We start from the raw sequence: 8,923 nt of genomic DNA, 5'->3' as shown, positions 1-8,923 counted from the left end.
TTTTATACATTCGTTTATTTAAGTATTATGGGTAGCAATTGTTGGTCATTATGACGGATTGATTCAATTAATGAGTATTCCTCTGTATCAGTAACCACTAACCACGAGGATTGTCTAACGAACCCAGCACTGAAATGATTCCATTTTAGGCATTGATGGCCACCAGCACTGAAATGATTCCATTTTAGGCATTGATGGCCAGATTGCTGGGAACTTTGCCATCATTGAGCTACCTACCTCTAAATATTGTTCAAATATGCTCATATGTCACCAGAATTATTTTTTCATGGATAAAATCCAAACAGGGGGTGAGAGGATTATTTTTAATAAATTGAAAAATGAGGGAAGGTTAGGTTTTAAATTTTCAAAAGTTGAAAAATAAGGGCCACCCTAAATTGTACCGTATAAAGGAACGCCACCAAATTTTTCAGACAGTGCGTTTACCGCATTTTGCAGACAGTGCGTTTACCGCATTTTGCAGACAGTACCTCCACCGTAGTTTGCAGACAGCACATCCACCGTATTTATAACACAGTACCGCCACCGTATTTACTCTAATGTAGGCCAGCGCTAGTAATACGGCAAGGATAACCCCTGCTCCGCTCGGCCATCAATCACCGCCTGATATATTGAGCGGCATCAATCATGGAGGTCGGACGTCGCTTCCGGTACATACTCATTGCCAATTTATCATCTTGATAAAGAAGATACCTACTGAAATGACCTAGCAAATTAAATAATAATTATCAATCGTTTCACGTAAATTTGGGTGCAATTTAAGTATTGCATTGCCGCCCATTGTCAGGTTCACAATTTGATCGTGCACAAAAATTTTTGTGATTGCTGTTTTCTTTAGTTGGACTAGCGAACTTGATTATCTGGAATGGGCGTGCAGCTGAAATTTGTACAGTGCAATCTTCTCAAAGAATAATTGAGTTTCTATCAGCGTCTGTTTGTAAAATGTGAGATTTAATTTTCAGTTCATTTGTTCTAATGTTTTGCCTCACCAGCTATGCTTTGAATCTGTTATAAAAATTTGAAATTTTGCGTAAACATTGATTTCAAATACTTAACTCTCATTCCAGTTTACTTCTTTTTAAATTACCTCGTGCGTGCACTATGCAATCAAGTTGAAGTTTACAGAATACACAGGGAGAATATTTGAAAAATACAGGAACTGTATTGGAAAAATTCTCCAAGATGAGATTGCCAAGTTGCTGATGATTATGCTCAAGAATTAACTTTTATAATACAATTTACAATATCTTGTAATAACGATTATCTGTTGATCATGAATTGCTATTTTCATTATCGCCCAGTGCAATGGATCAAGAATGAAATATTTCATGATTATCTTGGAAAGTAGTAGCATATCCTAATGATAACAATGGGTTTGTGTTGCATGATCTTCCGTATCACTACTAATACCACTTTTAATCATGCTATCGTGATTCATTTTTATATTTAATCGGCATTATTGATTAGATAGACGCATTCAAATATATGACAAGATGTTTTAAAAATGTAACCTGAACGCTTGTAAATTTTCCTTATTAGCCTCCACATATGCTAGAGAAAGTTTTTATTGGTTTGCATCTGATCGACGAGATTAGTGCCGCTAATGACCTACTTGAGTCTCTTATATCATGAGCGTTGGGAGGCCTTCAACTTTATAGGACGTTAATTCTAATGCATAACATGAAGCCTCTTATATCATGAGCGTTGGGAAGCCTTCAACTTTAGAGGACGTTAATTCTAATGCATAACATGAAGCCAGAGGACGTTAATTCTTCAGAGGACGTTAATTCTAATGCTACACACCAAGCCTCTTGTATCTCGAGCTCTAGTAGGTATGGTACTGTGGGTTCAATAACTCGAGAGTTTGGAAGAAATGCTGATAGTGCGTGTGAGAAAGTAGAATTAAATATTTTGATGTTGGGCTATCGTCAACCTCAGATACTTATAAGAAAAAAATTTGATCTCTGAGAACTTAGTTCGTAACTTTTATAGATCAGTGCAGCAATTTTTGAGGTGAATAATTTTACAAGAATCTTGTAAGTTCTACGTAATTGTAGAACTTACAAGAATTTTATCCTTTTAGTCAATAATTTTTCTTTCAATACGGTTTACAATACTAATAATATTGATGCATGCCACATCGAATTACAGTTCCAACAGCATGCATTCAAATAATCATCCTGATATCACATATTCGTCCCGGCTGCTACGTATAGTCCTACGGGCTACACTTCTAACCTTTTCTGGCATGAGTATGGGATTATTTTCTATTCTATCTGTGTTTTATGCCTGATTGGGCTTTTTCATTTGGCTTTTAAGCTCTTTTGGCTTCCTTGGCAAGTGAAGCTTCAAATGTTGCGTCTAATTAAGTTGGTTATGTCGTCCACTTACTCATACAGTCACCGTGCATTAGGCTTGCCCAGTGATCATAATTTACTGATCATAGTGAGGTTAAAAGTGAGTATATACAGTGTAGTTATCGTTATTTAGAGATCAACCAAGACTGAGTAGTAGGTGCTAAGAATTAAGCATATAGTGTTGCGTGAAATGGACACAAAGTTGCTAACATTATAGACTGTGTTATCTGAAATTATTAAGGTCTATATTTATTTCGGATGTGGAATTTTGATCATGAGGTTATCTTAGTTAACTCGTCTATGAATCATCAAAAATACACATCAGATCTAAATTTTGGAGAAGTTCATCTTCTTCCCTGAAGATTTTCAAGCAAGATAATAAATAACTGCATACTTCATAACGGCTTGTAGCAGCGGCTGAAGTATGGATGGCGTTGAAGCATACTACTGCATGCTAGCAGTGGTTGAAGTATGGGTGGCGTGGCTAATATTCTTTAATTGAGACCAATGCCTCAGAGAGCTTCAGGGACTTGCTTTACGACTTCTCTTACCTAGCCTCCGCCCTCGCATTTATGGCTGGAGTTAAGCCTCGCTGCCTCCATTAAAATAGAAAGTTTACTAAGTTTGTGAAGCTCTTGAGGAGTGGGGGAGCTTATGGCCACTGGCTGCGTGTGTTAGAGATCGCGACGTCGAATCAACGGCGGTCAAAACAACACAAGTCGTATTTATTATACCACGCGTTCCAGCTTTGAATTAAAAGAGCTTTATTTTGGAGGACAAATGTTATTTTGGACACGGAGGATTTTTGTTAATATTGGTATATGAATGAATACTAGCGATGAATACCACAAAGTAGTTTAAATCAAAATATATTTCCATCCCAAGAGCACTCAATTGATTAAATAGAAAATTAACTAAAATTATAAGAAGAGACGATAAAAAAAATTCCCTACATTTTAGCAGATCTTTATAAAAAGTCTCTTAGTCTTCATTTTCTAATCACACAACAGAACACAGAACGTAACAACGAAAAAACCACGAATTATAAAAAGACAAAATGCCCATATAAGCTAATATGATTCGCCTAATAGATAGATAGTCTATTTAAGTATAACATACAATGATAATGTTATAAAGATAAGAGAGAACAGAGAGTGACTAAAATAATCACATCCTATTAGCTAGGCTATGTAAACACATCCTATTCTCGACTGCCTATATAAATCGTTAGTCCGTCTCAACGTAATATCGTTGGCATTATAATTAACCACTGTTGCAGTGACCGCAACGACTTATTAAGAAACGTGATGATCCGTTTCTTTGAATTGAAAGGTATACCACTCAAGATTACTAACGTATATGATAGCTTTTAAACGGACAATGAGAAGATAAGTTTTCTTAATTAGATAAAAAGTTCTTTACTCGATAACGCATGCAAAACTCCGTGAGCTTTACTCTGTCCCTGATAAACGTAGGTAATGTGTTTATTGAATAAAATCTTGTTATAGAGGATTATGGGGAGATTATTATGATTATTATTATGCCAAGCTTTCTGATAACGTCGATCCACTCCGAAATTATCCCAGGACGTAATCAGGTTTAGCAGTAAAAAGCATTGACTTGGTCTTATCTGTGTGCGCCACTAGCTAGTTTTATAGAAGCCATCTTTACAAATATACCGACACCTCCGATAAACCACCACACGCTTCACTACATGAATTTCTGGAAACATAAAGCGCGGCATCGACGGCAAAAAATTGCACTTCACACCAAAAGATGCGGATTGTAGCCGCAGCTCATTAATTTAGAGATTATGTACTTTTAAATGCCCATATGGCAAGACTTGCTAGAATAAGCAAGCTGCGAACGCGTATCTCCGCCGGCCACTTTTACTTGGTATTTTTCTTTACTTTTCACCTGTTCAGTGTCCCTAGTTCATATTTTTTTAGTGTATTTTCTGGTGCATTTTTTGAGATTCTCTGATATTTATTCGTCATAACCTTGCCAAAGTTTGTATTATGTATTCATTTTTTCGTGTTTTTGCAGATTTATTCAATAATTGCTACTGATCAGTTCCTTCACTATTAAACAAAGAAACTTAGTATAAAATTATTGAACCTCCTCATAAGCCTAGAGCTCAGTACGTCAGGAGGTGTATAGTGCTGAACCGTTCTAGGCGTAGCGTCCTTTGAGGAAGGCGTTACAAGGATACTAAAATCACTTGATTGCTTTATTCGTAAATTAGCAAAGAATTTAAAAACCAAGATGATGGCACAGAAATTCATCATATCTTTGTGAAACGAAACGGTTCAGAGTCCAGCTTCAAACTTAGTTCCAGTTAGGCATCCAAAATTAACAGCAGACATTAAAACCTAAAATTGAGAAAATAGAAGACAAATTAAGCTAAAATCACACAGCACAACTGGTTTATCTGTTAACAATCTCGAGGAGTTGAGAACTTAATTATTACGGCATTAAAGCTCGGCTTCTGTTTGAACATATAAAGGGATTATAAAATTCGCAAGTCGGAAAGACCGGTTGTAGCAGCTAAAATTGTCGAACACCTGGACCCCACACAGCAATGCGCATCAGCGTACGTCGGTATGACGTCATGCAACTTTTATTCTAGAGTTGCTGAGCATAAAGAAAGGAGTTTTCGAAGAGAAAAACCATTTGCACATCCCTCTCATTCAGCTGTTCGAATTTAGGTCGAGTAGTACGGGATCCCGGTCTTCGAAAACGACTTTAGACTTTTAGCTGCTACAACTGGTCTTTCCGACTTGCGAATTTTAGAATCCCTTCATATATATCTAAACAGAAGCTTAGCTTGAATGCCGCACTAAGTTTCTATCCCATTGAGATTTTAGGTCGATTTGTTTTTTATTTTGCTAATTTTGGATTTCATTGCCTGCCTGTGAATTTTTGAAATTTGAAGCACGAACTTCTACACAATGACGCACAACATTTCAATTTAAAGCCCGGCATTATCCTGCAGCTGTACCGTTGGGAACTTCCAGTATCCGTTAAAAAGAAATCAATGTTCTGCACGATCTTTTGTTTTATTTTTTTTTCGCAAAATATCACGTATTGCAAATTACAGCTCTAGATTTGGCCATTAAGTAACTTCTCGATGACAAAAATTGGCTGAAAATATATCAAAATAATCTGACACTTATTGAAATTTAATTAAAAAATATACTTATTTATCTATTCCAATTGTCCAAATGAAATAAGATCTCCAACTAGGTTTTAAGATCGGCCCGTCACCACAACCTAACATGATTTATGTTTGAGTTTTCGTCGGTGATCCTTCTTTCTTTATGAGCTTAAAATCGATTTTGGTGCTATCCGTTCATTTTTTACGTTGAAAACCATGATGTATAAAGTCTTTTTTCAAAGAATCGTCTAGCTCTACAAGTTGAAGAGCGATTTTACTCTAAAAAATATTTCCAGTTCTATTGGAGTTCTATATGTTCATTTTTACGTAAAAAGTTGTAATGGATAGTTTTCTATTTCTTTGAATGATTCGTCTAGCTTTATAAGTTGAAGCCCGATTTCATTAAAATAATATATTCTGTGCTACGGCAGATGTTCACTTTTACGTCATAAGTTTTAGTGGACAAAGTTTTCTATTTCTTTGAAAGACTCGTCCCGCTTAAAAAATTGAAGCCCAATTTTATTATAAAAAAATATGTTCGGCGCAATATGTTCACTTATAGGCCAGGAGTTATAGTGGATAAAGTCTTATATTCAAAATGAAACTCGCAATTCAGTTGCCATTACTCAGCTGCCCGAGGCTTATGGCCGCCTGCCTGTCAACGTCGGCCTGGTCTGGCAGGCTACATTCTTTGCATCCTTAAATAATTGATGTTTTGGGCTGCGTACTGTAATTAATAACTTTACAAATAAAATTTCATGGGACCCGATCGTTGAAATGAATTTTTCTTACCTACATGAATGGTCAAACGATTGAACTGGGCCTAAGCGAACGAACCGAAGACTTTTCGTAATAGACTCTAAATTCGGTGTTATTAATTACTCGTATGAAAATTCTAATATCCTGTCATGATTGGAAAAGCTTAACAATGAAGCTATGTAAATGAATAACTATCTATTAATGAAATTATACCGGGATCATTTGAAATGAATATGTATACATTTTAAATGATCACACAGCTGCAGGTGTTCCAGCGGTGGAATCCTTGAGATATTTAAATTTTGTGATAGAACTATGAAAGGTAGACATTTGAAAATCATAACTCATACATAAAACTCACCAGAAATTAGTCAAAGTTTTAGATTTTATAACTCTGTTTAGGTAAAAGAAATTTAATCTATCGAAGTACTTGTTCGCTTTGATAATATATATAATCAATCAATAACTAGTTCGCTTTGATAAGAGCTCCTATTATCATTCATGATGGGAGATTTACGCCTAACAAGTTTTTTAGAAAGAGGTCAAATCGATCATATTTTTTCTTTACTAAAGTAATAAATTAAGTGAGTTAAGAGGACAATAAAAATTATTTTATCGTTGAAACGTATTTCACGGAATTTAAAACAAGTATTTATTTTCGATCTTCAATTTTTCAGAAATTTAGTTAATTTAGTTTAAGTACGACGACAATTTTAAGTATGTTAAACTGAATTATGACAGGCTTTCTATTAAATGAAATCTCGAATAATAATTGAAATTTTCTGGTATTCGCTTTTATCTAAACAAGAATCCAGGGGCCGTATTATCAAAACTTCGTAAGTACGCAAAATCGACTTACGAGTGGCGTTGCTATGACAACGTAATACTAGCGGTGGTATTATAAAAACATTTGCGCGGGAAAAATTGGCGCTGGAAAAAAATTTAGGCTTTTAGCTAAGACTATCTTACGAAAGTTTTGATAATGCCAAAATTAGGGTGTATTTACGTACCACAGAACTTTTTTGTCGTAAGTACAAAAAGTTACGAATCTTTGATAATCCGGCCCCAGAAAATTAATTCGGCCTTTGCTCTATCAATGTTGGAAATGAAAATGAGCTCTGTTGAATATTTTAATGAGCAGTATTTTTAACTCAAGTGGTCGGGCTCAGTCTGGCATTAGATTAAATTCAGCTGAGTGAGCAATGTAATTCGATAAAAATCTGTTCTTTGTAATCAAGAAACTTCGTTTTTATCGCAAAAATATTTTTGGGAAAGTTTGGAGAATATTAAGATGAACTGACAAAGGTTATGTCATTAATGCAAGAAAACCGTGTAACTTTTGAAACGTATTGAGCAATTCGGCCAGTAGTATACATTTGAATCTAACAGAAATATGAGAAAATTGTTGTATTGAATTTGACTGAGAAGGTGGCAAATATAATTTTTGAATTAAACTTAGTTTTCCAGACGTAAAAAGTCCTCATAAAATTAACTTAGCGATAACATTTTAGTTTAGTAAACTGATGCAGAGGTCGAAAATATCCTGAGATAGATTGATAGTTTTAAGTTCTCATTAACTTTGTTCAGGATTAGAATTTCATTGTTAGAGACATGACTTATTATTACTATTATTAGAGTGATGGTGACTCAACATTATTCAGGAGATATGATTAGGCGCACATGAAAATTTTGTAATATTGCCAAAATATTTTTCAAAAAATTTATGAATATAATGGATTCAAAATATATATGATAAAAAATAACATTAAGCGTCAACTAAAATAGAGAAATTATTTAATGAATATGTTATTACAACACTATTATTTTTATTTAATAGTGTAATTCCAAAAAACGGTAATATTTAGATAGACCTCACTTCAGACAGGAAAATCTATGACGTGATTTATGAAGTAGACTGGAGATAGTTGTGATGGACGATTGTCTTTTTCAAAGTTGCAATTTCAATTTAACTAAAATCCGAAGATATTAATTTATTTGTTGAAGAATTTATCACCATGAACTCATGAAGACTCTTGAAATTAAACATTTTCGATATATAAATGAAACACGGCGATTATAAGATCATAGCAACATGCTAACCCAGACGATCATTCATACATTTTTATCGAGCAGAATTTTCTTGAATTTAGCGTGATTGCGTAGTGTCTCTTCTAGTGTGAAATTAGCATTAGGTGCTATAAATGGTATTAATATTATTTATATATACGATATCATTATTCAGATGAAAGAATTAAACAATTTTGAACTTTATTCAGCAAACTTTGTGTGAACATGACGAAAACCAAAAGTTTAGAACTTGAATTTTTTTTATTTTCTTATTTTCAAAGAAAAAATAAAGTTTTTAAATTATTTTTGAATTAATAAAGCATAATCATGATACCTATTTTTAAAAATTATAATAGTAAAAATATATTAAAATTATTATCGGAAGTTTGTATCGTCAACATATTTTCCGTGCCGGTTCCGTTCCGCTGCCAGGGACCTAATTTAAATCATACCAATGCTTCCGCTCTCCGCGCTCTAATCACAAGATTAGAGGTTTTGAATGGTTACGACTTTAGAGAACCGAGAAACAATTTCTGAAACGCAACACTAGAAGAGTAGTGTAAAT

Source organism: Hyalella azteca, unplaced genomic scaffold, assembly GCF_000764305.2.
Source record: "Hyalella azteca isolate HAZT.00-mixed unplaced genomic scaffold, Hazt_2.0.2 contig7882, whole genome shotgun sequence".
Taxonomy (NCBI): domain Eukaryota; kingdom Metazoa; phylum Arthropoda; class Malacostraca; order Amphipoda; family Hyalellidae; genus Hyalella; species Hyalella azteca.
The sequence above is the reverse complement of the archived record's forward strand: the minus strand, read 5'-3'. Positions refer to the sequence as shown.